The sequence below is a fragment of the Protopterus annectens genome, chromosome 7.part0 (genome assembly GCF_019279795.1).
Source record: "Protopterus annectens isolate FY-2018-M chromosome 7.part0, PAN1.0, whole genome shotgun sequence".
NCBI lineage: Eukaryota > Metazoa > Chordata > Ceratodontiformes > Protopteridae > Protopterus > Protopterus annectens.
The window spans coordinates 1178139722-1178158799 of NC_056739.1; the positions used below are offsets into that span (position 1 = coordinate 1178139722).

Consider the following 19078-nt stretch of genomic DNA (forward strand, 5'->3'; position numbering starts at 1 on the left):
GGGGAATTACTCCGGAAGACGTCGCCCTAGAGGCAGTGGAGGCCCCCGCAATACAGGAGACCGCAAATCCTTTTGTGGTTCCTCCTTCCATCGTCCCTGAGGGGATTACCTGACTGTGCATCTCCGGAGCCAGTTGGGGGTCGTTTTTCGGAGCATCTTCAGGCCTGGAGTCCATCACTCAAGATCGATGGGTGCTTCGAATCATCACCTGAGGTTATACCATTCCCGTTATCCATTCTCCCCCACCATCAAAGAGAATCCTGGACGTTCCACCCAGTCAACGGGATCAAGCAGCACTAGAAATCTCAAAGCTGCTAAGAAAAGGAACCATCCAACCAGTCCCCGCAGACCAGATCAGATCAGGAACTTACTCAAGATTATTTTTGGTGCCGAAAAGAACAGGGGACGAGACCCATTCTGGATCTCAGCCGTTTGAACTGCTTTGTAAAGAAGTCCAAGTTCCGGATGGTCACTTTGCAATCCATTCTCCCCCTGCTGGAGAAAGGAGTATGGATGTGCTCCATAGATCTCAAGGACGCCTATTATCACATCAAGATACACGAGGCCTCCAGGCATCATTCTGCTTCCGGCTGGGGGCCAGTCATTTTCAATTCCGGGCCCTGCCCTTTGGTCTCACCACAGCCCCCAGGGTGTTTACCAAGTGTTTGGCAGTGGTGACTGCTCACCTGAGATGTCTAGGATTCCAGGTGTTCCCTTATCTAGACGACTGGCTCCTCCCACCAGGCATCTACTTATTCAAGCCATGATAACTACCATCAAATTGGGACATCTACTAGGAATTACTTTCAATTGGGCAAAATCTGTATTGCTGCCATCACAGCGTGTTGCCTTTATCGCCGCAGAGCTAGACTCTTTAAAGATGCGAGCATTTCTACCCAGGGAGAGATTAAAGGTGTTGCAGGCCCAAGTTCTGGCCTTGCTGCCTCAGAGAAAAGCCCAAGCCAGAACGGTTCTTCAATTGTTGGGAACAATGGCGGCTACCATTCTTCTAGTCCCTCTTGCCAGGTTACACATGTGAATACTTCAATGGCTCCTTTCGGTCCAGTGGTCATATCAGGAACTGCCCTTGTCCCATCCCATCTTCATCACGGAGAGATGCCGACAAGATCTTCGTCGGTGGCTTCTCCCCCCTCCAATCTGAATCAAGGGAGATCGTTCATCCCCCCGTCCCCCGCTGCCACGGTAACCACGGACGCCTCCGAGATAGGGTGGGGGGGCATTATCTGGGCAGAACGGTCCAAGGTACCTGGCAAGATCACGAGACTCACTTGCATATCAATGTTCTGGAGATGAGAGCGGTGCTTCTAGCGTTGCAGGCACTACACAGCTTTCTTCTCCAGGGAACTATTGCGATTCTTTCTGACAATATGTCGGTTGTTTGGTATCTGAACAAACGGGGGGACCAAGTCCTATCCCCTTTGCAGGGAAGCCATGAGAGTGTGGAACTGGGCGATCGCTTCCCAGCGTGTTCTTGTGGCAACGCACATTCCGGGGAAGTCCAACGTGATAGCAGACAGGCTGAGCTACTCTGATGCCTCACGAGAGGTCCCTGAACGATCGTGTGGCTGCTCAGATTTTCTCCAAGTGGGGTCTTCCCTGTTGCGACCTCTTTGCCAGTCCCCTAAATGCAAAGTGTAGTAATTTTTTCACTCTGATCCCTCCTCAGGGGGAGTCACCCAGGGATGCTCTAGTCCACAGTTGGCCCTCCGGTCTGCTCTATGCCTTCCCTCCAATCCCTCTTCTGCCAAGAATGATTCAGAAGGCAATCTGTTTGGGAAGCAGCATGATTCTGATCGCACCACACTGGCCCCGTCAAGTTTGGTTCCCCTTCCTTCGGAAGTATGCTGTGGAGGGTCCTTGGATTCTGGACCCAACTCCAGACCTATTGATTCATCAGTCGGGGCAGCCCCATCCATCCCTCCGAACTCTCAAACTCGCTGCTTGGCTGCTCCACTTCCTGCCTTAGTCAGATAACATACTTTTACCCCGGAAGTGGTGCAGATTCTGTCCTCTTCTCACAAGTCTTCTACTAAGAAGATATACTCTAGTAAATGGAAGAGATTTGCAATATGGGCCGAGCAGCGTGATCTTAATCCCCTTACAGCCCCTGTATCAGCGGTCTTAGATTTTTTGGCAACACTCTTTAGACAGGGTTCCGCTGTCTCCACTATAAAGTTTCAAAAGGCGGCGATCTCTAATTATCACGTTGCTCATGAACCTTCCCTCATGGGTCATAGGCTGTGTAAAGCTTTTCTGAAAGGAGCCTGGTTGATTCGCCGCCCGGTTTTGCAACCCGTTCTACCATGGGACTTAAATATGGTGCTCGGAGCATTAACGTCTCCTCCCTTTGAGCCGGTAGCCACTGGCGAATTAAAATTCTTATCATGGAAGACTGCATTTTTGGTAGCCATTACTTCAGCCAGAAGGGTTTCTGAGCTTCAAGCCCTTTCTGTCAAACCTCCTTATTTGATTTTTCATAAGGACAGAGTATCTCTGAGACTAAACCCTTCCTTTCTCCCTAAGGTCACTTCCACCTTTTGCCTTCAACAGTCTATTGAGCTGCCGGTCTTTTTCCCACAATTCTCCAACAAAGCAGAATACATATTTCACCAGTTGGATGTACATAGACAATTGAGGTTTTATTTGAATAGGACACAACAGGAGAGGAAATCGGATCAGTTCTTTGTGTCTTTTTCAGACAATAGAATTGGCAGATCTGTAACCAAGTCCACCATCGCTAAGTGGATTAGGGATTGCATCTCCATCATTTATGCATTGACGGGTAGGGATCTTCCCTTTCCAGTGAAGGCGCATTCTCCTAGGGCTATGGCAACTTCAGTGGCTTTTCACGCTAGGCTGTGGATGAGATATGTGCAGCGGCTACTTGGACTTCTCCACATACCTTTATTTCTCATTACAAATTGGACGTGGCATCTAGAGGTCGGGCTTCCTTTGGTTCCACAGTGCTCAGGAGTGTTTTCCAGTGAGCCCCCCAGGATTCAGGTGTTAGTGGCGCTGTCCCATCAGTAATGAATGTAGGCGAGATAGGATCACATTACATCTTAGTTATGTACTTACCATAACGATAGATGTATGTGATCCATCTCGCCTACATTCTTACGTACCCACCCTCCTTCCCCCAACCTGTTGGAATTGGAGGAGACAAATATTCCTAGATTCCCCTAAGGATATTATTTTTTCTCTCCTCTTACAGATTTCTCTTTATGGGTTCTATTAGTGGAAGAATGTGTTGGGGCAAACAAGATCTGGGGGTTTGGGTGTGGTGCATCCTGGGATACAGGGTTGGCCCAGCCATTGAGAGACTTCATGCTTGTTATAGCGGCCAAGTCGGAGCCGATTCTCTGCTCCAAGCCCATCAGTAATGAATGTAGGAGAGCTGGATCACCTACATCTATCGTTATGGTAAGTACATAACTTAGAGTTTTAAGCAATTCAAGGAATGTGGCAGATGCCCAACTCGGATGGGCATCTCTCTTGCGTATATTGTATGGGGGTGCCACACTTAGAAGTCGAACTGCCATGTGAGCTCTGCAAGTGTTTTAGTGCTCAGACCCTTGCAGAGCAGTGCAACAAATTGATCCTGAAGGGGGTGTTAAAATGCCCTTTCTCAGAGGCTTTAGCTGAGGCGGAGACATCAAAATCTCCCAGGAAAGAAGCAAAAAAGAGGAGACACTATGTTCCAGTGTCTCATCAATCTCATGACTCAAAATCGTCCAAAGGCCAATCCGAGTATACCGACAACCATTTTGAGGCCAAAGCCTATGACTCCTTCCATGGTGCCGATGACAACTTCTATGGAACCGACAAAAGTTACCACGGTACTGATCCCTTCATCGGTACTTACAACCCTCTCAGCACCAGCAGTAGTTTCTCCCATGCTAGTCACTTCTGTCCCACACAAACAATTGGTCAGCCAACCATGGTGCCAAAGGTCGAATCCCTGCCCAGGACTAGGTACTACCCATCTGTTGACCCCTTTTATGTTCAACAATTAAGCCCTTTCTTAGAATGTCCAGAATCTCCCTCGGGATGTCTACACATTCCACCAGGAGCCTTTCGGAGCTTGATGTAGGCAAGTCAGTGGATCAGCTCTTGGCGGCCAGAAGTCTTTCAACCCCCTCTAAGACCTCCCTCCCCATCCGGAGCCGAGGTCTACTCACCAAGAACTCCATCCTGTCTTCCCCCCTTCAACCTCTCCACAGGTCTTGGAGCCCTCAACTTCTCATAAACCATCCACCAGAAGACTTTATCTTAGCAATTGGAGCAGATTTTTGCTTTGGTCTCTTGCAGAAAGAATTGATTCTTTTTCAGCCTCGATTAATAAGGTATTAGAATATGTATCAACTATATTCCAATCAGGAGCCTCAGTTTCTACTATTAGAGTTAATTTAGCTGCTATTTCAAATTTTCATAATAGTTTTGATGTCCTTTCCTGAATATCTCACCTCCTTTGCAAAACCTTCCTGAAAGGTGTTATACATTTGAAACCACCCTTTAAAGAGCCCATTGATCCTTGGAATTTAACATTAGTTTTTCAAAGTTTAACCTATCAGCCGTTTGAGCTAGCAGCCACCTGTGATATCAGATTCTTATCTTGGAAGACCCTGTTCTGTTGGCCATCACGTCAGCCAGGAGAATATCAGAATTACAGGCTTTGTGTATGAAATGTACATGTATCATTTTTCACAGAGAGTATCACTTAGGACTAAACCCCTCTTTCCTTCCCATGGTTGCATCGGACTCAAATATTAATCAATCTATAGACCTACCAGTTTTCTTCCCAGACTTCTCCAACAAGGGAGAATATTGTTTACACTTGTTGGATGTACACAGACAATTATATTTTTACTTGAATAGAATGAAATAATTTAGGAAATCTGACCAATTGTGTTTGTCCTTTTCAGGCACTCAACTGGGCAAACCAGTTTCCAAAGTTACCTTACCAAAATGGTTGAGAGATTGCATTGCCTTTGTTTACGACCAAAATAAACTAAACCTATCAACTAAGGTCAAGGCTCATTTTACCAGATCAGTTCCCACTTCAGTAGCCTTTCGTTCTAGAGCCTCTATGGATGACATTTGTGCAGCAGCAACTTGGGCAACCCACCATACCTTTATCAGTCATTACAAATTGGACATGGTCTCCAGGGGAAGAGCATTCTTTGGCTTTATGGTGCTCAGGAATATCCTTCCATAGGGCCTTCCGGGACATAAAGAAGTTAGAGAGACTGTCCCAACAGTCAAGAATGAATGAAGATTGACAACATCAGATAAAGAAGTTATCTTCTTACCATAACCTCCCATCTGTGTTGTCGATCTTCATTCATTCTTGACATCCCACCCTCCAAACCCCTCCAAAGTCTCCTGGAGGTTTGGATCTAGCCCTGGTTAAAGTAGGGCAGTTGCTCAGACAAAAAGCTTCTGCATTTTATTTTTATTGACAAAACTCGATCTAGAAGAAGGGAAGAGAGGCACTGTGGTAGCCTTAGTCGAGAGTTTCTGGTTGGCGTGAGCTTGTTACAACAGCCGAGTCTGTTCCAAGGACGGAACCGAGACCCAGCAGTCAAGAATGAATGAAGATCGACAACACAGATGTAACGTTATGTAAGAACATAAATTCTTTTTACACACAAAAGGTGGCAATAGTAACCTTTAAAGACAGTGATGCTTTCTGTAATGTCTAAACATCAATGGTCTCATGGGTAAATACAAAAAAGAAAGAGTAGCGAACTAAATTGAAAAATGTAGAGTGCAAATAGCTGTGCTACAGGAGACACACTTGGAAAGAAATGAACATGTGAATTTGATAAAGAAATGTTTTCAGGATGGTTATTCAGCGGAATACCTGTGGCAAAGGAAAAGAGGATTGCTTATATCAATTATAAGAGGAGCTCCAGTAGTGATAGAATATGATAAAAAGATAACAGTGGTAGATTTGTAGTACTAAGGGACTACTGGCAATGGAACAGGATTGCACTGGCATATATTTATATTCCAACAACAACTGCTATAATGGAGCTTAAGAAAATTCTGGGAGAAAGAATTGGCTTTCAGCAAGGAGTATTATATTGTAGCTGGGGGCTGGAATTTGAGCTGCAACAGTGAAGATGTGTTAAGGGGCCCAAAGGGGAAATATAACAAAGGCAGGTAGCTTTTCGAAGAAATTTATGAAAATATTTGGCATGGAAGATGTGAATTCAGTATTAGGAGTTTAGAGTGAATTTACATATTATTCCCCAAGATATAGAAACTGTCTAGGCTAGACAGAATTTATATTTCACATAGACGTGCACAATGCACATTTAATTGATGGTCTTGATACACACCCATTAACTATTTCAGGTCATGCACCAATAATTAAAATCAAAACACACCTGTGTGTTGAAAAGAGAGGAATTTAAGGAATGGGTAGTGGAAATTACTCAGTAGCTATTAAAGAAGATAGGATAGAAATTTTTTCTGGAAGTATAACTAAGCATTGGGATAAAATCAAAGTGGAGTTTAAAAATTGGTAGAAGTAAAAGAAAGGGAGATATGGTTAAGAAGTAATGAGAATTAGTTAGCGGGACTGACAAATGTTGACGTATTGCAAAATAGGGGGAATCCCAAAGAACAAGAAGAGGATCAACTGCATAATGCTAAACTGAAAATAAGGGATTACCTCAGTAATATGCATGAGTTTAGAAAGACTGCTGTTAGACAACTTTTTTTTGATAACTCTATTGCCCAAAAACTTTTAGCAAAATGACCCAGGCAACAGAAAGTACAAAGGGCCGTCACCAAGCTTAGGGAGCCTATAACAAGGAAGATAACAAGAGATCTTGTAGAAGTATTATAAATATTTTGGAAATTCTATGGAAGTCTTTATAAAGCAGAGAAAAATGGAAATCAAGAAAAGGTACAAATAGAGATGTTTATGGAAGAATTAAATATGCCAAGTCGATGAAGCTCAATTGCAAACAGAACAGGAGGAGATGAGATAAAAATGGTGATGTATAACCAATCTGCAGGAAAGTCCCCAGGAATAGATGGTATTCCTATGGAAGTTTGAAAGCTAGGAGGAAAAAAACTGATAAAGATCTGGAAGTTTACATTTAACAGTATTTTAAGAGGAGGAGAAGCACCAGCATCCTGGAAGAAAACGGTGGTGGCTGTAATACCTAGAGGTTAAAGATCCATGAGATCCTGCTTCATACAGGCCCATTTCAGTACTAAATCATGATTACAAAGTGTTCATGTCTATAATGGCTAAAAGAATAGAAAGAGTGATGCCAAAATTGATAGGTATGGATCTGTATGGTTTTGTGGAGCAAAAGCAAGCATTTTGACAGCCAACAGAATTTAAGAAATTACCACTGTTATTGTTGGGTCTTGATGCAGAGAAAGCTTTTGACAGAGTAAGCTGGGACTGTATGAGTAGGCCAATGAAAGCATTTGCATTCCCTGATAAAATTATAACGTTGATTAGGAGGCTGTATGAGGGATTGGAGGCAAAAATTGAAGTGGGTGGGGGTCATTTCTGATGATTGGTACTTGAGCAGAACCAGGTAGGGGTGTTCACTCTCCCCTTTGTTATTTACATTTTATTTATAACCATTGCCAAAAAAAATAAGGAATTTGGGCGTACAAGGTTATAATTGTTATGGTAGTCAACAAAAGCTGGCTCTGTTGCAGATATTATTTTATACTTGACAAAACCCGAAAGTGACATTACAGTGTTGTGGAACATTTTGAGATGGTTTCAGATCTTTTCAGGATACAAAATTAATGAAGCTAAAACAAAGAAAATAATTATGTACCCACTCAAGAATTGCTTCAGCAATATCTGTGTTTATGGGGACATGATAAAATGAAGTATTTAGGAGTATGGATTAAACATTTTCTGGTGTGGTAGCTAAGAATACATGGGAAGAGACTAAAAATATAATTAAAAAACTGAGAAAATAGAAGCTATGTTTTATGGATATCGATAGTAAGATGCAAGCAGTTAAAATGGTTTTAGCTCCTTTAGTGTTATACATAGGTCAGGCTTATTTTTTATCAACCAGAGGAGAAGTGGTGGATAGTAATTAGTAAAGACCTGAAGGATTTTATCTGGGAGGGGAAGATGGCAACAGACAAGTGGGATAAGCTGATTCTTACAACAGAACAAGGCAGATTGGGATTGCCTAATTTGAAGGAATATTTCAGAGTAACACTGCTAAGGCTCCTATACATAGCACAAGCAGAAAATTGTAATTCAAAGTGTAAAGGGATGATGTTGAAACTGGGAGGGGAGCTCAAGAAACAAGGAGAGACTTGGATTTTGGATACAGAACTCTAAGTAGAATAACCGTAATCATACAGAATATTATATTCATGAAGTAGCATAAAGTATTCTAAGAACTAAGTCAACACAGGAATGGAGAAAGGAGATTCTTCCGATAGGTGAGTGCAATTAGGGATATAGACAATAGGCAAGAAGGGACTGGAATTTATTGGAGACAACTGACAAAGGAACCAGGATATTGGGAGCAAATAACTAGAGAGAGAAATGTAATAGAATGGGAAGATGGCAAGAATTTATTTGGACTACAGGTTACAGATTGCCTTCCCTATCAAGGAGTGATATCAAGAGTATAGGCAAGGAAGACTTCCAAGATGGCTTCACACTGAGCAACAGCTTGTGTCTAGCTCTCCCAGTGTGAACAAACTCAGCAGAGAAAGCCAGTAGACTTCCGTTTATAGGTACATTTTAGTAACTGGCTAGTAAGTGTACTGCCTGGAGACCAGGAATAAAGAAATACAGAAGATCTGGAAAAATCAGCTGTAAAAATTGAAGAAACACTGACTGGGGAAAGTTTTGCAGCCATTCAGCAAAATGCAATGGAAAATTCAGACATGACTTCCAGTAACCTAAAGGAAGATGTAAGACAACTGCATACAGACCTGGTTAAACTAAATACTGATGGAGTATTTCAGCACAAACAACAAAAGGCTGGAAAAAAATGGTGGAAGCTTTAAACAGATATTCAGATGAGATGTTAAAGCTGCAAAAGTTAGAGGTCAAAATGAAGAAAAGGCTGGCTGAATATGAGACTGCTCAAGATGAAATGTTTAAAAAAATAATAGAATTAGAGGACAGAGCCCGTAGGGAAAAACTGAGATTTTCAGCTATACCAGAGAAGTTGGAAGAAACAGACTGCATTAATTTTATGAAAGCACAGATAAGCAACTGGACTGGTATTCCACAGCAGGAGTTGTTAGTTGAAAAGGCACATCTTGTGTATGCTCCAAACCTAGCTATAAGAAGGCAGCCTAGACCTTTAATAGTAAAGATACAATCCTACCAGCAGAAGGAGTTGATTCTTACAAAACTGTGGCAAAAGGACAAAATACTAAAACTGGGAGACAGCATAGTGTTTGTGGAGAATGATTACTCCTGTACACAAGACAGAAGAGAAGAGGAGTAACTTAATTCCACTATTCAGGGAATGTCTGAACGCAGGTGTGATATTCAAACTGCTGTATACAGCAATATTTAAAGTATTCTTCCTTGGATGGACAAAATCATTTTTGATGAAGTACATGCTAAGGATGAAATAAAAATCTGTCCAACAAAATTGAGTTGTGAAACAGAATAAGATTCTGCTACTTGTACTTGTGGTAAGAAAGACCAGAGAGAGACTGTAACTGTGAAACCTTTTCCAGTATTTTAATGGAAAATGTTGGAGATGAAGAAGGGAGCATGAAGAGTTGATTAGAAGAATCAGGAATACATTGGAAATGAAGCAGAGACAGGATTTGTGTGATGGAGAAGAACAGTACTAAAACCAGTAACTCAGTGTGGGATTACAGTGCAGAAATTATATTTGTGAAATATGACAGAACAAGAAAATCTAGAAATATTGGACTTTTTCAAAATTTCTTGCATTTTTGGTGGATTCTAAAGTATATGCCTTACGTGACGTCAGTAATGTTCGGAAAAATGCTTTAGTGAAGGGTATAGAGGAGAGAAAGCTAATTTTAAGTAAATAAAATATTTTCTTTTCTTAATAGTACTTGTATTTGTGGTGTATGGTTTTCTTTGCATGCTATTTTTAAGTGTAATGAGCATTGTAGACAGGTGCTGTTGTTTTTCTTTTTCTCCCCTCTTTTCTCATCTTCTTGTACAGTTTTGAGAATATAGGCAATGCAATGTAAAAAAAAAAAAAAAAAGGCCTGGTTAAAAGTGCTTGACAAATTTAAAATTAATGTGCTTTTTTCATTCTTGCATGGAGAAATGACTGTATTGATTACCTTAGATTAGTTTTAAGAGAGAGCAAGTAAATGAAATAGAATACTGAAGATTATGAGGCTTTTTTTCTAGCAAATGCATGCATACTTAGTAGCAATTCTGCAGCTGGTCTTCATGTTTCCATGGAGACAGTCTGATAAAGAGAAACTAGAGACAGTTTGGTGAAGGGGATTGGCTGAGGGAAAAGAAAAAAAAAAGAGAAAATTGGCTAGGACCTATTCTTTGAAAACAATTGGGTTTTCCTAGCTTGGAGGGATTTGAAGATGAGACAAAAACCAATTAGACTTGAAGTAAAGTTTTCTTATTTTTTAAAATGCAATGGGGATACTAATATGAACAAGTGCTTTTGTTTTTCATTTTCTCCCTTCATTCTTTTTCTTTATTCAGTTTAAAAAATGTAGGCACTGCAGTGTAAAAAAGGGAGAGAGAGGAGAAGTTGAGAGAAGAAAGATCTGGTTGGGAGTATAACAAAAGAAAAATCTGTGTGCTTTTTCCGATGCTTGCATAGGGAAATGACTGGGTTAAGATCCTAGGAGTTATCCAGTAACAAGTTTATTGCAAAGCATGTAAATGAATAAGAATATTGAATATTGTAAGGCTTTTTTTTGGTAAACAAGGTACCCTTAGGAGTTTTGTGTCTAGTTTGCCACTAGACGACAATTTGATGAAGAGAAATAGCTTATAGGAAGTGTTTACTGAAAACATTCAAGTGTTTTCTCAGCTGGGAGAGCTGTAAAGATAGACAAAATCAAATAACACATACTAATATCACAGGCTGTACCATGTGCCTTAGCATGAGTAACCCTTCTTTTTGATTAACTCTAGTCTGTGTGTGTGACTATCTGCTTAGGACTTTTGTTCTTATTAGGAAGCAAAAACTTCAGTATTTGAAGATGTACATAGTTTTTTGTTTTGTTAGGGTTTCTGTTTGAGGGCTTTCAAAAAAACAAAGTTATGTAAGTTACAGCATAGGCTCAAATGAATATGATAAGAAACAACTGTATAAAAGACTAACCTGCCGAACAGTATATGCATGTAACATAAAAGTTGGAACCAGACATTTAACAAAAAAGCAGTTATATGTAAAAGGTGGTGGTAATATAAAAAGAAATTCTTTCTGTAATGTCTTTCAGTCTTAATGGTCTTACAGATAAATATAAAAGAGAAAGTGTAGTGAATTTAAAAAATATAGAGTGCAAATAGCTATGCTATGAGACACATCTGGAAAGAACCGAACATGTGAATTTTTTAAAGGCGTTCAGGATGGTTATTCAGCAGAATATCTGGGGTAAAGGATAAGATAATTTACTTATATTAATTGCAAGAGGAGCTTCAATAGTGATAGGGCTACTGGCAAGGGTGGAGGATTACACTGGCATGCATTTACATTCCACCTAAAACTGTTATAATGGAGCTTAAGAAAATTCTGGGAGAAATCGACTTTCAGCAAGGAATATTACTTATAGATGGAGACTGGAATTTGGTTTGCAACAGTGAAGATGCGTCTGTGGGTACTAGAAGGGAAGATATAACAAAGGAGGATAGAATTTTGAATAATATTATGAAAATGTTTGGCATGGAAGATGTGAATTTACATATTCTCCAAGATGTAGAAACTGGGCTAGGCTAGATAGATTTTATATCTCACAGGGACCTGTGCATTTAATTGAAGGTCTTGAAATGCACCCAATAACTATTTCAGATCATGCACCAGTAGTAATTAAAATCAAAATGCAATGTAATAAAATAAAAATGAGACACTGGCACTTTCCCACCTATTGGCTGAAAAGAGAGGAATTTAAGGAGTAGGTTTTGGAATTAATTCAGGAGCTACTAGAGGAGATCGAAATCTCTTCTGAAAATATAGCTAGGGAGTGGTGTAAAATTAAAGTGAAGTTTAAAACTAGGAAGGAAATAAAGAAAAGGAAGATATGGCTAAGAAGTAAGAATTATTTAAAGGGACTAACAAATGTTAAAGTATTGCAAAATAGGAGAATCTCTCAGAACAAGAAAAGTAGCAACTGCAGAATGCCAAACAGAAAATAAGGGATTGCCTCAATAATATGCACAAGTTTAGAAAGATTGCTGTGACGCAACTGTTTTTTGATAATTCTAGAGCACAAAATATGTTAGCACAAGAACGCAGGCAACAAAGTGGAAAGGGCTGTCAACAAGCTTAGAGGGCCTATAACAAGGAAGATAAGAGATCCAGTGGAAGTATTAGAAATATTTCGAAAATTTTATGAATGTTTGTATAAAGCAGAGAAATATGGAAATCAAGGAAAGGTACAAATGGAAATGTTTATGGAAAAATTAAATTTGCCAAGGTTAGAGGTAGATGAGGCTCAATTACTAACAGGATGGGAAGAGATGCGATAAAAATGGGTATCTATAACCAATCTACAGGAAAGTCCCCAGGAATAAATGGTATTCCTGTGGAAGTTTGGAAGCTAGTAGGGAAAAAATGATAAATATCTGGAAAGTTTTGTTTAACAGTATTTTGAGAGGAGGGGGGAAGTACCAGCATCCTGGAAGAACTGCAACGGTAATACCTAAACAGGGTAAAGATCCATCACATGAATCTTCATACAGGCCCATTTCAATACTAAACCATGATTATAAAGTGTTTGTCTGTAATGGCTAAAATAATGGCAGAAGTGATACCAGAATTCATAGATATGGATCAGTGTGGTTTTGTGGAGGGGAGGCAAACATTTGACAATGTTAACGGAACACTGATGATCCAGAGGGAAGCAGAATGTAAGAAAATACCACTGTTATTGGCAGGTCTTCATGCAGAGAAAGCATTTGACAGAGTGGACTTAGACTTCATGAGCAGGGCAATGGCAGCATTTGCTTTCCCTAATACAGTTGTAAGGTTGAGGGATCGGATGTGAAAATTAAAGTATGTGGAGTACTCTCTGATAACTTTTGCTTGAGTAATGGAAACAGGATTGTCCGCTTTCCCCTTTGTTGTTTGCATTATATTTAGAACCATTGGCAAAGAAAATAAGGGACTCAGAAATTCAAGGTTGTAATTGGTATGGTAGTCAGGAAAAGCTTTCTCTTTGCAGATGGTATTATTTTATACATGACAAAACCAGAAAGTGACATTACAGTGTTGTGGAACATTTTAAGACAGTTTCATATCTTCTCGTGATACACAATTAGTGAACCTAAAACAAAGGCAGTAGCGGTAAATTATGTACCCACACACAAATTGGTCCAGCAATATTCATATTTATGAGGACATGATAAAATGAAGTATTTAGTAGTATGGATTAGAAATTACTCTCTTGTGGCAGCTAAGGATATGTGGGAGGAGACTAAAGAAGATAATACAAAAATTGAGAAACTGGAATCTTTGTTATATGGTTATGGATAGACTTGTACACAGGTCGGGCATATTTTTATCAACCAGAGGAGAAGCTGTGGATAGCAATTAAAAAGAAGAGTTCAGAGATTTTATCTGGGAAGGGAAGCCAGCAAGGGTTAAGTGAGATAAGCTGATTCTTCCAATAGAGCAAGGCGGACTAGGATTACCTAATTTGAGGGGGTGTTTTAGAGCAACACAGTTAAGGCTCTTATACATAGCAGAAACAGAAAACTATAATTCAAAGTGGAAAGGAATGATGATGGTACAGGAGGAACCTCAAGAAATAAAGAGAGATTGGGATTGTGGATTCAGACTGTTAAGAAGAACAGCAAAAGTCATGCAGAGTATTATATTCATAAAATAGTAAGGAGTATTCTAAGAACTAAACCAGCAAGAGAATGCAGGAAAGAGATTCTGCCGATAGTGATCACTCTGGTTAGGGATGCAGATAATAGGCAGAGGGGGCTGGAATTTATTGGAGAAAATTGGTAAAGGAACCAAGGTATTGGGAGCAAATAACTAAAAAGAGAAAGGTAATAGAATGGGAAGATGCCAATAATTTATTTGGACTGCAGGTGAGAGATTGCCTTTCCTATCAAGGATTGATATCAGGGTATAGGCAACAATTAGGGGCTCCTAAATGAAAGACCAGTACTGGTAGAATTTTTAATAGAATCTAGAACAGAAGCTGCTGTTAAAAAATAATTAGTGGAGCATATAGAATATTCCATGATAATTATAAGAAATCAATCAGAGGAGCTTAGAAGGGAATGGGAAGAGAGATTGGATAAGCAACTCACAAAGAAACAATGGGGATATATATGTATATCTCCCAAATATGCAACAAAAGCTAGAAGATTTAGGATCGTTGCCTGGAAGTTTTTACATAGGTATTTTTATACCCGAAGTAGGCTTCAAAGAAATTTTCCTCAGGTGGATAGCAAATGCTGGAGGTGTGACGGGCAAGAAAGGGGTGGCTGGGAACATATTTTTGGGAGTGTAATGAGCTTGGCAGACTTTAGGAATTCCCTGTGAACCTCTCTGTTGGAGTTGCTTGGTGAGCGGATTGGATTGACTAGGGAGATTTTTTTTTTTTTGAGCCATGATACACAATCGGAATTGCTTAGATATAGTAAGGACTTGCTGAGTCTAATTATGGTGGCTGCCAAAAAAGCAATTACTAGAACATGGAAATCAAAGTCTAGACCCAACTTTAGTAGAACTAGTGAATATACAGAGATAAAACAACTTGAATTGGGATCTTTAGAAAAGGGACGGAGCAAACTATATAGAAAAAAATGGGAATTCTGGGAACAATATATGCAGAGAAGGACCGAGGTTTAAGAGGCAGGATTTGAATGAGCCATATGATGCTTAACTGACAATGGCTGGATAGATAATAAGTGATGTATAATGTTTGCAACTGTACTTGTTTCAGTGGTGTCTGTGATGTATAATGCTTGCAAGTAAAGTAGTGTCAATGTCATTTTTTTTCATTTATATAAATGTAACATTGCCTGTGTCATACATGATGTTGTTGTTGTTTGTCTTTCAGCTTTTCCTGGTTAGGGGTTGCCACAGCGGAACTCTGGTCCGCTAATGATTGGCAGTTGGTTTTTATGGTGTCGAGTTGCCAGCCCGATGCCAAACCTTCAACGAAGGATGCCCATTCAACGCATGTCTTTCGAACGCCCACTCGACCGCGGGGAGGACATGCAGACTCCACACAGAAGGCAGTCCCAACCCAAGCCGGGAATCGAATGGGAGAACCCCTTGCTGTGAGGCAACAACGCTACTGCTGCACCACCGCGGAACTATGTCATACATGATAATTTAATAAAAATGTTTGTTGAAAAAAAATGAGTATAGGCAAAGAAAAAAATAGGGGGGGGGGGTTGGTGCTGAATGAAAGACCAGCACTGGTAGAGTTTTTAGTAGAATCTAGAACAGAAGCTGCCATTAAAAAGGAGTAATTAGTAGAGCATGTAAAATATTGCATAGTAACTATAAGAATCAACCAGAGGAGGTTAGAAAGGATTGCCGAGAGAGATTGGATAAGCAATTCACAAAGAAACAATGGAGGATATGTGTATGTCTCCCAAATGTGCAACAAAGTCTAGAAGATTTAGGATCTATGCTTGGAAGTGTTTACATACTTATTTTTATACCAAGTAGAATTTTTTGCAGGTAGACAGCAAATGTTGGAGGTATGATAGGGAAGAAAGAGGTAACTGGGAACATATTTTCTAGGAGTGTAAAGATTCCATGCAGACTGCTTTGTCAGAGATGCTGGGTGAGCAAATTGGGATAAGTAAGAAAATTATTTGCCTAGACCATAGTAAGGCCTTGCTGAATGTAATTATGGTGGCTACCATAAAACAATTATAGAAAATGTAAATTAAAGTCTAAACCAACTGTACTGGAAGTAGTGAATATAGTAAAATAGATGAAACAACTGGAATTAGAATGTTTAGAAAAGTGTAGAAGCAAATGACATAGGAAAAATGGAAATTGTGGGAACAATACATGCAGAGGAGGAACGAGGTTTATAAGAAGACAGAATCTGAATGAACTATGTAATATTTGACTGATAATGACTGGATAGCTTGTTAGTGATTTATAATGTTTGCAACAACAGTTGTTACTGTGGCTTGTAATGTATAATGGTTGCAAAAGGAATTATAATAAGGATGGTTTGTTTTCATTTATATAAATGTAAGATTGCTGCTGTCATATGTGATAATTTAAGAAAGCTGTTTCTTGTTTATGAAAAAGATGGTGAGGTTTAAGAGAAGGCAGGAAAATTGAGGAATTACATAATGTTCTGAATGACAGCTGTGTTAAAGAAGTAATCCATATATGTAATGTTTAATCTATGTAAATGAAAAAAAATATTAATGTATTTTCTTTTCTATTAATGTATATGTGCTTGTATCTTGAGTGATAATTTAGTAAAGGTGTTAAAGAAAATAGATTTTGCTTTGGTGGATGAGGAAGGAAAGTCAGAAAGGGAAACTGAAGAAGGGAGTAGGAGACTGTATAAAATAATTCTATTGGTGAGGGTGATAGGTAGAGGGAAAAAAAAATCACCTAAAGCCGGAAGAAAATATGGGGAAATGTCGGGATTCTTTCTTGTAATGTTAATAGTATTAGAAATAATATAAGGATTTTGTGTGTTTTGGAATGGTGTAAATGTAGCATCGGGCTGTGATAATTTTTTTTAAGAGATGCTAGATTATGGATGGAAAGGTTATGGGGAGTATGATTTTTGTTTGGTTTGAGAGCAGATTCTTGCTCACGATTAGATGTGCTTCTAAAAACAAATGAGATGCAGATTATTTTATTTTACAGTGGTGGTGTTGGGGATAGCTTCTGTATTGGATGTAAAAAGTAAAATATTCTGATTATAGAAAAATGGTATATATGCAAATAAAAATGGCTAAAGAAAGGGAGTAGTTAGTTGTGAATATTAATTTATGGGGCTACAAGTATAGAATATTCATATTGTGATATAAGGATGAAGGAAGAAATCACCTGAAATAAAAAAAAAATCCAGGATGTGTTGAAAACAAGACAAATGCATATAAAGAAAGAATTTTTACTTATTGCAAGCGAAAACTGAAACATGAAATGAAATAGATTATTTTATTTTATCCAAAGATTTAAATGAAGTCACTGAGGAGTTCATTGTTAAAGGATGTTAGATCATTTGGGGATCTGGTGAGAGGTGGTAGACAAATAAATATTTTGTGAAAGAATGAAGTAGAATAAAAAGATGATGGAGTATAGTTCATATAAGCAGTTATTCCAAGTAGAAGTAGAAGTAGAACAGTTATGGAATGATCATTTAATGACACATTATTTTAATAGCTTATTCCAGAATAATAGCAGGTATTTAAGGCTAAGTGTAAGGAAAATATTTGAGTTGAAAATAGGAATGAAAGTTGCAAAAAAGGAGATGGGGGGTATTAAAGAACAAGGTAAAGTTATGAGATGGGTAGATAGTGTTGTTTGTAGGAGAAGAAAAGAAGTTATATGAAAAGAATAAATGATGCTCAAAGATGCAGTTATATAAATAGTATTTAAAGGGAGGAAAGGAGGTGGAATCCCCTTTTTTGGCAAAAGGGTTAATAAATGAAGGAGATAAAAGTAAGTAGAGATGAATCGTATAAGAAATGCACACAAAATGTAATTATGGATTCGGTGATGAGGTACATTAGGAGTATGTTTGGAGAAAAAAAAAGTGATGAATGGGTTGAGTGGGATGTGAAGCAGTTTGGCGAGAACGTATTAAATTGTTCTGAAAAAAAGTATAAATACGGAGGAGATGGACAAGTTATTGAAGGTAGTTAATACAGATTCTCTTTCAGTAGTAGATGGTATAAGTTACAGGGTATAGAAGTAAATATGAAAGAGAAGTAGAAACATATTTATGAAAGTTTTGAATGGATTTGGGAGTTAGTAACAATGAGGTATGTGGGGGAATATAAAATGTGTTTTTAAAAAAGGTGAGTAGCATCAGTAATTGGCGTTGAGTAACACTAAATAATACATATTATAAAACATTACTGAAATGTATGCAAGGAAGGTTTGAGCAAATTTTGAAAGAGGTCATTATTGAATGATTGTATTGGTTCAAAGGAAGGCAGCATCTGAAAGATTCTATGGGATCAAAGGAAGGCCAAGTCAGGAGATGAAGTGATTGATTAAAGTAGTATTAGATAATCTTCAAAGTAGTCAGGAAGATGCTACAGTAGTGGTTGGAGATGTATCAAAATATTCTGACAGTGTAGTGCATAGATAGTTATGGAAGATATTACATTTTTGTGGAATTAAGGGAAAAAAAATCAAAATTACTCTGATCTAAGAGGAATCAAGTAAGAGTTAAATGGGAGCTTGAGTGAGAGGACTGCTATCAGAACGGGAATCAGGAATGTCCAGTGAGTGATGTATTTACTGTGGTAATGAATATTATGCCAAATAGAGGAGAAATTTAGCATGGCAACGTATTTGATTGGAAAGAAAGTGGAAATTCCCGCTTACGTTTTATAAGTCTGTATTGAGCCCAGTAAAGCCAAATCCAACTATGTTGACTTGATGTATATTGTCATTTGTACAGGCTCATTAGTACACTGTAAATGGATAGACATAAAGACTTATAAAAAGTCAGTGGGCATTCAAAAGCCTCTAAAGGACTTTTATGTCCTTGACAGTCATTTGCGTACTTCCCTTGAGCTTTTTCATAGAAGGTTTAAGGTATTACACAGTAAAGTCTCTGGTTTATCAGGGTATTTTTGGATGTTTTGCCTACAGTTTTCTCTGTAACATTTTTACTTGTTTTGTTCCTTGTATTGGAATTTTTTCAGTCACTCTAATGTTATTGA

The 19078-nt window shown here is 38.9% G+C and overlaps 1 protein-coding gene across 2 annotated transcripts in view; it reads left to right on the forward strand.

Moving 5' to 3' along the window:
- RNF123 (ring finger protein 123) overlaps nt 1-19078 on the forward strand; it is a 4282987-nt gene that overhangs the window by 1237952 nt on the left and 3025957 nt on the right. The gene's annotated exons all lie outside the window — the stretch shown is intronic.